The sequence below is a fragment of the Geotrypetes seraphini genome, chromosome 12, assembly GCF_902459505.1.
Source record: "Geotrypetes seraphini chromosome 12, aGeoSer1.1, whole genome shotgun sequence".
In the NCBI taxonomy this organism is placed as follows: Eukaryota; Metazoa; Chordata; class Amphibia; order Gymnophiona; family Dermophiidae; genus Geotrypetes; species Geotrypetes seraphini.
Window position 1 is genome coordinate 111,313,982 of NC_047095.1, and position 12,472 is coordinate 111,326,453.

The following is a 12,472-nucleotide window of genomic DNA, read 5'->3' on the forward strand; positions in this document are numbered from 1 at the left end:
AAAGCAATTTATACGGCCAGAAGCTCATGGCTGTTTAAATCACTCAAACAGGGCTATCCGGGGCTATTCCACTGAATATCTCCTCTAACTACCGCTAGTTTACAGGCGGTGTAAACTTCGCCGGTTGGCAGCGATTTTCAATCCGCTAATCGGCTAAGTAACCGCATAAAATTAGGACAGGAAAAAAAGCTGTCCCACTTTATGTGCCGGGTTAACTGGGCATTGGTCTGAATACTTGTCGGTGCCATTAATTAACTTCCAGATTGGCGGTTGTACCCAGATATTTTTTTTTTCTTAAATTTTTATTCATGTAGCATAAATTATAAGTAAATCTACTTGTTACAGAAATTCAGAATCATGTACAAAGCTAAAGAAAGCTTCAAGAAACAATATTGAAACAAAAAAAAAAAAATGAAATTTAATTCTTTCTTAGACCACAACAATCTGTGAGAGAGAGAAATGAAAATTAAAATGGATAAAATTATAAGAATCTTTTCAAGGTATAGGCTATAATACGGCTATTTCCCTCAGAGTTTTGAAGCCTCTTCACTCACCACTGATTAACCCTTTGAGGTCCAAAAAAGATCTTAGATGAACAGGGTCAGTGCTGGGACCGCTGCTATTCAATATATTTATTAATGACTTGGAAACAGGGACAAAGTGTGAAGTTATAAAATTTGCGGATGACACAAAACTCTCCGGTAAGGTTAGATCTGTAGAGGAATGTAAAAAACTCCAAAGGGATCTGGACAAACTGAGTGAGTGGGCAGATAAATGGCAGATGAGTTTTAATGTGGAGAAATGTAAAGTTATGCACATAGGGAAAGGGAACCTGATGTACAACTACATGATGGGGGGGATGACATTGGGAAAAGGCAACCTAGAAAAGGACTTGGGGGTTCTGGTGGATAAAACAATGAAACCGGCAGCACAATGCGCAGCGGCCTCAAAAAAGGCGAACAGAATGTTGGGCATTATCAAAAAAGGTATCACTACCAGAACCAAGGAAGTTATCCTCCCGCTGTACAGGGCAATGGTGCGACCGCATCTGGAGTACTGCGTCCAGTACTGGTCGCCGTACCTAAAGAAAGATATGGCGATACTCGAGAGGGTCCAGAGAAGAGCGACAAAAATGATAAAGGGCATGGAAAACCTCTCGTATGCTGAGAGGCTGGAGAAGTTGGGGCTCTTTTCCCTAGAAAAGAGGAGACTTAGAGGGGATATGATAGAAACTTATAAGATCATGAAGGGTATAGTGAAGGTAGAGAGAGACAGATTTTTCAGACTGGCGGGGGCAACAAGAACTAGAGGACACTCAAAAAAATTGAAGGGAGATAGTTTTAGAACAAATGCTAGGAAGTTCTTCTTTACCCAGAGGGTGGTGGACACCTGGAATGCGCTTCCAGAGGGGGTGGTTGAGCAGAGTACGGTTTTGGGTTTCAAAAAGGGATTGGACGAATTCCTGAGGGGTAAGGGAATCCAGGGGTACAATTAGAGGGTTACTATACAAGACAAAATGCTCTTGAGTAATAGATCACTACAGGTCATTGACCTGGGGGGCCGCCGCGGGAGCGGACTGCTGGGCATGATGGACCTATGGTCTGACTCGGCAGAGGCCATGCTTATGTGCTTATGTGCTTAAACCCAAGTATTTAATAATATATTTACAGGAGTAGGCCAACATAAAAGAAGCGCCCAACCCTCTCATTTCATCTCTCATAGCTAGAAACTGTCTTCATCTATCCTGTGCAATTTTAGTTATATCAGGATATATCCATATGCGTTGTTCGCAGAAAAGAGTTGCAGAATTTCTGAAAAACAGTCTCATGATAGCATTGAGGTCTTGTTCAAAGATGAAATTTACTATCAAGGTAGCTCTCTCCTTGACATCAGCAAAGGAATTCTCCAGGACGGCCATCAGATTTTGTAGCTCATTTTCAGTGACCACTTTCTCGCCGGAAGGAATACCATTAGGTACAGAATTCTTTTTGGAAACAGGTAAGAAGTATGCTTTATTTATTGGTGGAATCTGGTCTGGAGGAAAATTCATGTACCCAGATATTTAATGCATTGACTATCCAGGGTTAGTTCAGCCTCTGGCTGGAAGCAGCTTGCTCCTATAGTTTCATGACAGACATTGGCCCAGTGGAGGTTCCAGTTCCAGAAGAAAGCTGACTGAAGAGGAGGAGTGGCAGCTCCAGCCTGCTCTTTCTTTGCTCTCTTCCAGTGGCTCTGCCTCATCTTCGCTCCTCTCAGTAAAAGCTTCCCAGGATACCTGCACTTCAAACACAGAAATCCAGTGGTAGGGGAATCTTGGCATTAAAAGCTTACAGCCTGTTTTACAAAGCCACGTGGCATCAGTCCCGAAGCCCTTTAGATTTCTATGGGCTTTGGGGCCGTTACCGCGCGGCTTTGTAAAACACGCCCTTAGTTTCTTAAGGATTCACTGAATAGCTAAAAGGCCCTGTGTGCCAACAATGCTATGCAAATGAAACCGTTACATATCTAGAGCATGTTTCATGTTTTCATGTTTATTAAAATTTGATTCAAACGCTTATAATATAGGGGTCCTTTTATCAAGCTGCGATAGGGGTTTAACACGTGTAATACCGCACGTTAAACCGCCTGCCGCGCTAGCCGCTAACACCTGCATTGAGCAGGCGTTAGTTTTTTAAGCCGCGGGGGTTAGCGCATGATGAAATGTCCGACACGCTAACCCCACTAGCACAGCTTGATAAAAGGACTCCATAGTTTCAAAGCAAATTACAAACGTAAAAAAGGGGTAACAAAAACATTTTTGCACATACATTTCCAAAGACAGACTCAGTCAATTGTAGTGTTTAAAAATTTTATTCTAATTTTAAAGCATTGCAATTACTACAAATACAAAATAATATAATTAACTGGTGAACAGAAGAAAGAATGTAACCCCAAAGGTGCATAATCAAGAAAAGATTTAATAAATCTATATATATAAAATCGGAGGTATGTATGTGTGTATGTATGTGTGTGTGTGTGTATGTGCCGCGATCACGCAAAAACGGCTTGACCGATTTGAACGAAACTTGGTATGCAGATCCCTCACTACCTGGGATGATATGTTCTGGGGGTCTCGCGGCCCACCTGCACACGTGGGCGGAGCTACAAACAGATAATCAGATTTCACCCATTCATGTCAATGGAAAAAATGTAAAAAGCTGCCATTCTCACAGTATTTCCAACTACCTGGGGTGATTTGTTCTGGGGGTCTCACGGCCCACCTGTACACGTGGGCGGAGCTACAAACAGAACATCAGATTTCACCCATTCATGTCAATGGAAAATATGTAAAAAGCTGCCATTCTCACACTAATTCAAAAACGGCTTGACCGATTTGGACGAAACTTGGTATGCAGATCCCTCACTACCTGGGGTGATATGTTCTGGGGGTCTCTTCACCCAAGAATTTATATGTTCTTGCTCCTGGAGGTGAAACTAAAAATGTTGTTTATAATCACGTTTTGCGTTAGTTGTATTGTATTCATTTTGTCAAATATTTCACATTATAATTTGAATATTGTACTTTTTATTAAGCTGTAAAAAAATATTTTCATTCACCACTATAAAGTATCTTTATTTGAATCCATTTACAGTGTTATTGCTATAATTAAATACCCGTGCAACGCCGGGGCATCAGCTAGTAATAAATAAATACCACTGAAAATACGGTGCTCAATTTTCAAAGGGATTTGTATGCAGATAAATCTATTTATCGATATTCAAATTACTGTATGGTTAGTGCTGAGCACAAATCACTTGTACTAGGACTAGGGGGCATGCGATGAAGCTACTAAGCAGTAGATTTAACACAAACTGGAAAAAAATATATATTTCTTCACACAACGTGTAATTAAACTCTGGAATTTGTTGCCGGAGAATGTGGTGAGGTCAGTTAGCTTAGCGGGGTTTAGAAAACGTTTGGATAATTTACTAAATGAGAAGTGCATAGGCCAATATTGAGATGGCTTTGGGAAATCCATTGTTTATTCCTAGGATAAGTAGCATAAAATCTGTTTTACTACTTGGGATCTAGCTAGGTACTTGGGACCTGGGTTGGTCACTGTTGGAAACAGGATACTGGGCTTGATGGACCATCGGTATGTCCCAGTATGGCAATTTTTATGTTCTATGTGTATATTATAGAAAGATAGAAAATGAATAGCCATTCAATCTGCTCATCCTTCCTCTCCCTTGTCCTAAGTTTTCTTGACTTCAAATACAAGGAGGTCCCACTTCCACAAATGCGGAAGTAAGGAAGTCTAACCTTTGTGGTGAGTAAATGAATAGAAATTCCTCTATGGAATCCAATGGACATCAAGACCAGAGACATCATGTTTTTGCTAGAAGTAGGTCTCTTTTTTAGACAAATTCGATTAATTTCTTTGAGTAGGTGACCGGAGATGCGGAAGATTGCTGGCGATCTCTCTCCAGTCCACAGCAAACCTGGAAATTCAGTTCCAGCACCGTATGCAGCGACTGGCATTGAATTTCTTGCTTAGATTGCCCAGTCAAGACATGGTCAGCTAGGCCAGGGGTAGGCAATTCCGGTCCTCGAGAGCCGGAGCCAGGACAGGTTTTCAGGATATCCACAATAAATATGCAAAAGGAAGGACAAAGGCGAAAGGACAAAGGCGCACCGACAACCAAGCGCAGACAATTGAGTGCAGGGCTTAATCGCGCCGAAGAAAAACTGTACTTTAAAGGGCTCTGACGGGGGGGTGTGGGATTGCGCTGCCTCACGCTGCCATGTTGGGGGGGGTGTAACCCCCCCCCCCCACATTATACTGAAAACTTAACTTTTTCCCTAAAAAACAGGGAAAAAGTTAAGTTTCCAGTATAATGAGGGGGGTTACAACCCCCTAAACCCCCCCACAACGCCAGCGCGATCTCTATTAAGTAAAGTGGGGGGGTTCCCCACCAACACCCCTGTCGGAGCCCTTTAAAATACGGTTTTTCTTCAGCGCGATTAAGTCCTGCGCTCAGTTGTCTGCGCGCCTTTGTCCTCGCGCACTTTAGACTATGAACCGAAATATACAGTGTAAACCGCTTAGATCCTTTTTTGGCTATTATGCGGTATATAAAGTTTTTAATAAACATACTCAAACATATTTCCCTGTCTTTCCCAGCGGGCTTACAATCTAGTGTTGATCTTTTTCCAGTGTGGTATTTTGAACACCATTTATACAGGAATGGTCTTTGCTATCATTTTCTATGACCCCCAGTATTCAAAATAATTTAACTGGATAGGAGAGGCTCCTGTCTTATTAAATCACAATAAGTAGGGTAGAAAGGAATATGCAGTTGCACTTATCTCCCCCCCCTCTTTTTACAAAACAGTAGAACGGTTTTTAGCGCTAGTAACAGCTCCGACCCTCATAGGAATTCTGTGCGCATTGGAGCTGTTTCCGTCGTGGCCAGTGCTATAACCCGCCCGATTTTGTAAAAAAAGGGGGTTAATTTGGTAGTGAAGCTAAATATACACTCTGTCGGGGCATTGTAGAAACAGTTCCAGGTAGAATGAAGAGTTAACACGACCAATGGCCGCGGCCATTTTGAAGGAAGCTGACGAGCCGTGAGATGTGGGGGTTCTTTTTTTTTTGATCCCCTGATGCAGTCAATTGTATGAGTGAAACTGTCGGGAAGTTGACAAGAAAAGAAGAAAAAAATCACCATGGAGCAACAAAAGTTAAGTGCAGCCATTTTTTTTACGAACTGTGGTTAGCTGTGATATTGCAGATTTTTGGAAATTTATTTAGCAATTTTTTGTAAGTGATTTTTGGATGAAAAGCATTCTATGTTACACTAATATATTACTAAGAATTGAACAAATGAGAAGAATGTGAGATGTTTTCCAACACTTTTGAGTAGAGTTTTATCATGACCAATGATGACAAGTGCTCGTGAGGACTGATTTTGAGATCTGGGAGTGAAATTATTGAGGTCTGTTTTTCTCCACTTTTTTGTGTGCATGTTTGAATTGAATATATGCTTGCTCCAATAACATTTAGTAAGCAGGACATTGTGTTCATGCCTTATGACAGGGGTGTCAAAGTCCCTCCTCGAGGGCCGCATTCCGGTTGGGTTTTCAGGATTTCCCCAATGAATATGCATGAGATCTATTAGCACAGTGTTTTTCAACCTTTTTACACCTATGGACCGGCAGAAATAAAAGAATTATTCTGTGGACCGGCATCGGTCTGTGGACTGGTGGTTGAAGAACATTGGGCTAAGTCGTGGGCCAGACCCCGCCCATCTCTACACAATCTCCACCCCAGACCCTGCCCCCATAATAATACTAATTGCACCTTGCCCGTCCCGTGTCTCATCTGGAAGCCTTCCTTCTGACGTTGCAACGTCAGCGAGAAGGTTTCCGGTTCAGGCGCAGGATGCCCGTAGGAGCCACTGCCCTTGGCTTTGTGCACTGAATCAGTTAGGAAGAGGGAGCTGGCTTGAAGATAACGACACATCGATCACACCGTGGACCGGCGGTTGAAGAACACTGTTTTGGGCCTGATGCACGTGCTGGCCCTGTGGACCGGCAGGAAATTTCTGTGGACCGGCACTAGTCCATGGACCGGTGGTTGAAGAACACTGTATTAGCATACAATGAAAGCAGTGCATGCAAATAGATCTGAGGCATATTCACTGGGGAAATCCTGAAAACCCGACTGGATTGCGGCCCTCGAGGAAAGATTTTGACACCCCTGCCTTATGAGAACCAAGAGTTATGTAGGCATTGGCTTTATTCAGTGTCAGTGCCCACACAGCTAACCAGGCAAGATAGACTGCTTAAATAACACCCTACCTTTGCCCAGTTTAGCTATGTGGGTACAAGCACTGAATATTAGATATCCCCACACAACCTCTGGGTACTGCCACTGACATGGATATTCATTGCCAATGTCCAGTGTGGAGTGGAAGAGTAATTTACCTTCCGATATTCAGCCGGCTGTCAGACCCACTATTCCCTCTGAGCTGAGTGGGAGTCCTCCAATGGGGAATGGTGCTTCAATATTGTATCTTCCATCACTAGGGACAGGCAGATTCCCCGTCTTTCACCATTGACGATGTGATAGTGAAACAGCACCCTCCACTGGCAGGACTATAGATGGAGGACTCCTACTGAGCTGTATCCAACGACTAGAATCAAATATTCGGTTTTATTTTTCACCACAGCAACTTAACCAGTTAAGTGGTGGCTAAAGGCTACATAAATAGCAGGCAACAAGGGGACATCTGTGGAAAATCAGGAGCGGGAAACTGCACGGGGACACCAGGAAATTCTTTTTCACTGAAAGAGTGGTTGATCGCTGGAATAGTCTTCCACTTCAGGTTATTGAGGCCAGCAGCGTGCCTGATTTTAAGGCCAAATGGGATAGACACGTGGGATCTATTCACAGAGAAAGGTAGGGGAGGGTCATTGGGGTGGGCAGACTAGATGGGCCGTGGCCCTTATCTGCCGTCTATTTCTATGTTTCTATTCTTCTCTGAAGAAGCGTGGCAAAACGGGCCTGTCAGAATCATCAATCTAAGATAAGTGGCCTTGGCAGCTGGCAATGAATATAACGTTTTGTTTTTTTATAGAAAGTGTTCAATAAGCATATATATCTAAAAAAAAAATTTTTAAACATTATTTATAAAAAATTTTTTTTGCACAACTGAAGATTTGCTATTTTGCACACCCAAAATACAGAGTTGCAGTTTGCTCATTTAAAGTTTTATGGAGGTGGCGGAGAATGAAGGATTAGGCTGAACAGCTATTCTAGCTGACTTGTATGTATCAACAACATATCTGAGATCCTTCCTACAAAACTCTTGGGGCTGATTTATTAATAATAAAGATATACTGTATATATTTTACATCTTAATTATTTTTATGTTTTTTTGGTACAAGATCCACTTCTGGTTTTGCATTTTCACTTTGGATTGTGGAATCTAAAATAATTTTTTGGTTGTTTTGTTGTAAACTTTATAGAAGCCATTCCTGGCCAGTTACATAGTTTTAAAATATTGAGCAGTTAGGGCAGCGGTCTGTGAACCTGGGTTCAAGTCCAACTGCGGCTCCCACTGACCCTGTGCAAGTTACTTAACTCTCCATTGCTCCAGGTGCAAAATAAGCACCTGTATATAACATGTAAATCACTATTAAAATTCGCATTGCCGAACATTTGAGCAATATTAGATGCAAACGTGTTACTGCCCCCCTAGTCAGCCATTGGATTGAACAACAGCACTCCATTGAGGAATTACAATATACTGTTCTTATGTGTGCTCATAAAAAATCCGGAAACATTACTCAACATCTTCTCTATTTAGAGCAGAAGTTTATATTTCAATGGCATACCTTGGCCCCCGCAGGATTAAACAATGATATTGAATGGTTTCAACTATAATCTTTCAATCATGATGTAAGGAGTGATGACGTAGCAGGTAGTAAAGGGGGAGTGTATTTAAAGCGTGGCCTGCTGGGAAGTTCCTCTTGTCAGCAGTGCGTGTGTGTGCAGTATGGAGTGTTTGTGCCGGTAAGTTGCAGAGAGAATGTTTATATTGAGTATTTCAAAATGTACTGTTTATTAAGTTAGCAAGCTGTGTGGTGTAGTGTTGATTTGAGTCATCTTGTAATTGTAGTACCCCTCCTGAAGAAGCCAGCGGGTGAAACCTAGGTTGGGGGGACGGTATTGTGAATAAACGGAGGAGCCCAGAGCAGTTATGTGTATCATCCACACCATTCAAAGTTAAGTTGCTGTTAAATTTATTATTTTATTTTTTTCAAGTTTATGTGTTGTTATTTAGTCTTTGTTTGGTGGAGGAGACTGTGAACAACAATGATGGTCTCCTTAACAGCTGCTCCGTGAACTTGTTTCACCGGACCTCAGCTGCGGGTCTGAGTGTTCACTTAACCACATCAGCTTGTGTTGCAATTTGAGTTTGAAGCAAAACAAAGGTGATTAGTACAACAACAATCACTAACTGCAACCACAGAAAGACAGTATATCAAATCCTAGCCCCTTTTCCTATCTGATTCTAACCCCCTCTTTAACTAAGGCGTGCTAGCCGATTTAGCTTGTGCTAAATATTAGCAAACGCTAACGCATCCACAGAATGGATGTGTTAGCGTTTAGCGCACGCTAATATTCAGCGCGCCTTGGTAAAAGGACCCCAAAATTAGATAAAGCACAGTTACTTACCGTAACAGGTGTTATCCAGGGACAGCAGGCATATATTCTCACATGTGGGTGACGTCATCTACGGAGCCCCGATGCGGACAGCTTTTCAAGCAAACTTGATTGAAGATTTAAGTTTGCTCTGCTGCACCACGCATGCGTGCCTTCCTGCTCCACTAGGGGGTGCATCCCCTCGTGGTCTCCAGTTCACTTAACTAGCAAAGAAGCCAACCTCGGGGAGGTGGGCGGGTTGTAAGAATATATGCCTGCTGTCCCTGGATAACACCTGTTACGGTAAGTAACTGTGCTTTATCCCAGGACAAGCAGGCATGATATTCTCACATGTGGGTGACCTCCAAGCTAACTGAAAAGGGATGGAGGGAAGTTGGCAATTTAAGCAAATAGATTTCGTAAAACTGATTGGCCGAACCGGCCATCGCTCCTGGACAGTGAGTCCAGACAGTAGTGGGAGGTGAAAGTATGAACCGAAGACCACGTGGCAGCCTTGCAGATTTCCTTGATAGGTGTGGACCTGAGGAACGCTACGGAGGCTGCCATCGCTCGGACCTTGTGTCCCGTTCTCGACCATGCAGCGCGAGACCAGCCTGAGCGTAGCAGAAGGAGATGCAATCGGCCAACCAGTTGGACAAGGTGCGCTTGGAAACTGGGTGACCTAACCGGTTTGGGTCGAAGGACAAAAACAATTGTGGGACTTTCCGGTGTGGTTGAGTGCGTTGGAGGTAGAAGGCCAACGCTCTCTTACAGTCAAGAGTGTGGAGCGCCACCTCTCCGGGATGAGAGTGGGGCTTGGGAAAAAACACAGGCAAGACAATGGACTGATTGAGGTGAAAATCAGACACTACTTTAGGCAAGAACTTTGGATGAGTGCGGAGTACCACCTTGTCGTGATGGAATACCGTCAAGGGTGGGTCCGCTACCAGAGCCTGTAACTCACTAACCCGCCGAGCGGAAGTGAGCGCAAGCAGGAAAATTACCTTCCAAGTGAGGAATTTTGGATGGCATTTGTCTAGGGGCTCAATGGAGGTTTCATTAGTTGAGCCAGAACCATGTTGAGGTCCCAAACTACCGGAGGAGGTTTGAGAGGAGGGTGGACATTCAGGAGACCAGGGGGATGGGGACCGACACCGGGTCCTGGCTGTGGGAGGAGCACCAGGTTGAGAATCTGGTCCACTTTTGGGAGTAGCAGGTTCTCGTCGAGGTCTTTCTAGAGGCCTCCAATATCTCCTTGACTGATTGAGACACGGGGAGAGAAGTCAGGGGGAAAGAAACCAAGCATTCAGATGAAGAGATTGAAGATTAGGATGTAACAGCGAACCCTGACCCTGTGATAGTAGAGAGGGAAACCGAGGCAGAGGCAGTGGATCTCTGACACTGAGTTGAAGTAGGAGGGAAACCAAGGCTGGCATGGCCAGCGAGGAGCAATCAGGATCAGGGTGGCTGGTACTGTTTTCAGGTGGACAAGCGTCCACAGGATCAGAGGAAACGGTGGGAACGCGTACAGGAACCTTCCCTCACAGTCGAGGAGGAAGGTGTCGGCCTCAAGTCGGTCCGGGGAGTACTTCCGGGAGCAGAAGAGAGGCAGTTTGTGATTGTGGGGGGATGAGAACAGATCTATTTGAGGCGTCCCCCACTGTTCTAACACCTGTCGTAAGGTTTGAGAGTGCAGTGACCACTCGTGTGGCTGGAGGAGGCGGCTAAGTCTGTCCGCCAGACAGTTTTGTTCTCCTTGTATGTACACCGCTCGAAGGAAGGTGTTGTTGGACATTGCCCATTTCCAGAGGCGCAGAGCTTCCCGACAGAGGGGCCAAGACCCTGTTCCCCCTTGTTTGTTTACGTAGTACATTGCTACCTGGTTGTCGGTTCGGATGAGAATCACCCGGTCGTGGAGCAGATGTTGAAAAGCTACAGCTGCGAGATAGATGGCCCGAAGTTCTAGCACGTTGATGTGGCAGCGACGGTCCTCTGCTGACCACATCCCTTGAGTGCGTAGGCCATCCAGATGGGCTCCCCAAGCGTACTCCGATGAGTCCGTGGTGAGCACCTTGTTGTGTGGGGGGGCGAGGAAGAGCAAACCTTTGGAAAGATTTGAAGAGTCGGCCCACCAGCGGAGCGATCTTTGCAAGGAAGGCGTCACTGTCACGGGGCGATCGATCGAGTCTCGGTCTTGACGCCATTGAGAGGCTAGGTTCCATTGAGGGATTCTCAGGTGGAGACAGGCAAATGGTGTGACGTGGACGGTGGAGGCCATGTGGCCTAGTAGAGTCATCATCTGTCGAGCTGATACCGAGGGTAGCATTGAGATCCTTCGACTCAGATTTACTAACGCCTCTAGACGTGGAGGGGGGAGGAAGGAACGGAGGCGAACCGTGTCCAGCGTGGCCCCGATGAACTGCAGGGACTGCGAGGGGCTCAGTTGGGATTTTGGGAAGTTTACCTCGAACCCCAGACTCCGTAGGTAGATAATAGTCTGTTGGGTCGCTGAGATAACCCCTTCCCTGGACGGGGCTTTGATCAGCCAGTCGTCCAGGTAGGGGAATATCTGAAGGCCCTGGGAGCGTAAGGCAGCTGCGACCACCACGAGGCATTTGGTGAAGACCCGGGGTGACGATGCTAGGCCGAAGGGGAGGACTCGGTATTGTAGGTGCAGGTCCCCTACTTGGAAACGCAAGAACTTGCGGTGAGCGGGGTGCATTGGAACATGTGTGTACGCCTCCTTCAGATCGAGGGAGCAGAGCCAATCGCCTTTTTCGATCAGGGGGTAGAGTCGGTAGGGAAAGCATCCAAAATTTTTCCCGTACCAGAAATTTGTTGAGTCGTCTCAAGTCTAGTATTGGGCGTAGGTCTCCCGTCTTCTTCGGTACCAGGAAGTAACGGGAGTAGAAGCCCTTCCCCCGTTGGTCGGGAGGAACCTCCTCCACTGCTCACAGGCGAAGCAGATCTCGAGCTTCTGAGAGGAGTAGCGGTAGCAGCGTTCGGTTGGGAGGGCACTTCCCTGGGGGGCTGTCTGGGGGAATGGCTCGAAAGTTGAGAGAGTATCCTGATGAGATCACGCCAAGGACCCATGCGTCCGACGTGAGTTGTTCCCAGTGAGGGTAAAAAGCTCTGAGGCGGCCCCCGATAGGCAGGGAGCCTGGAACTCTGGCGGAGGGGGTCAGCCCCCTTCCGCGTATCCTGTCAAAAGGTCGGGGATGGTTTGGTAGTTGCAGGCGGTTGGGATTTGGGTGGGGCCCGGTGGTGGGTTTGCGGAC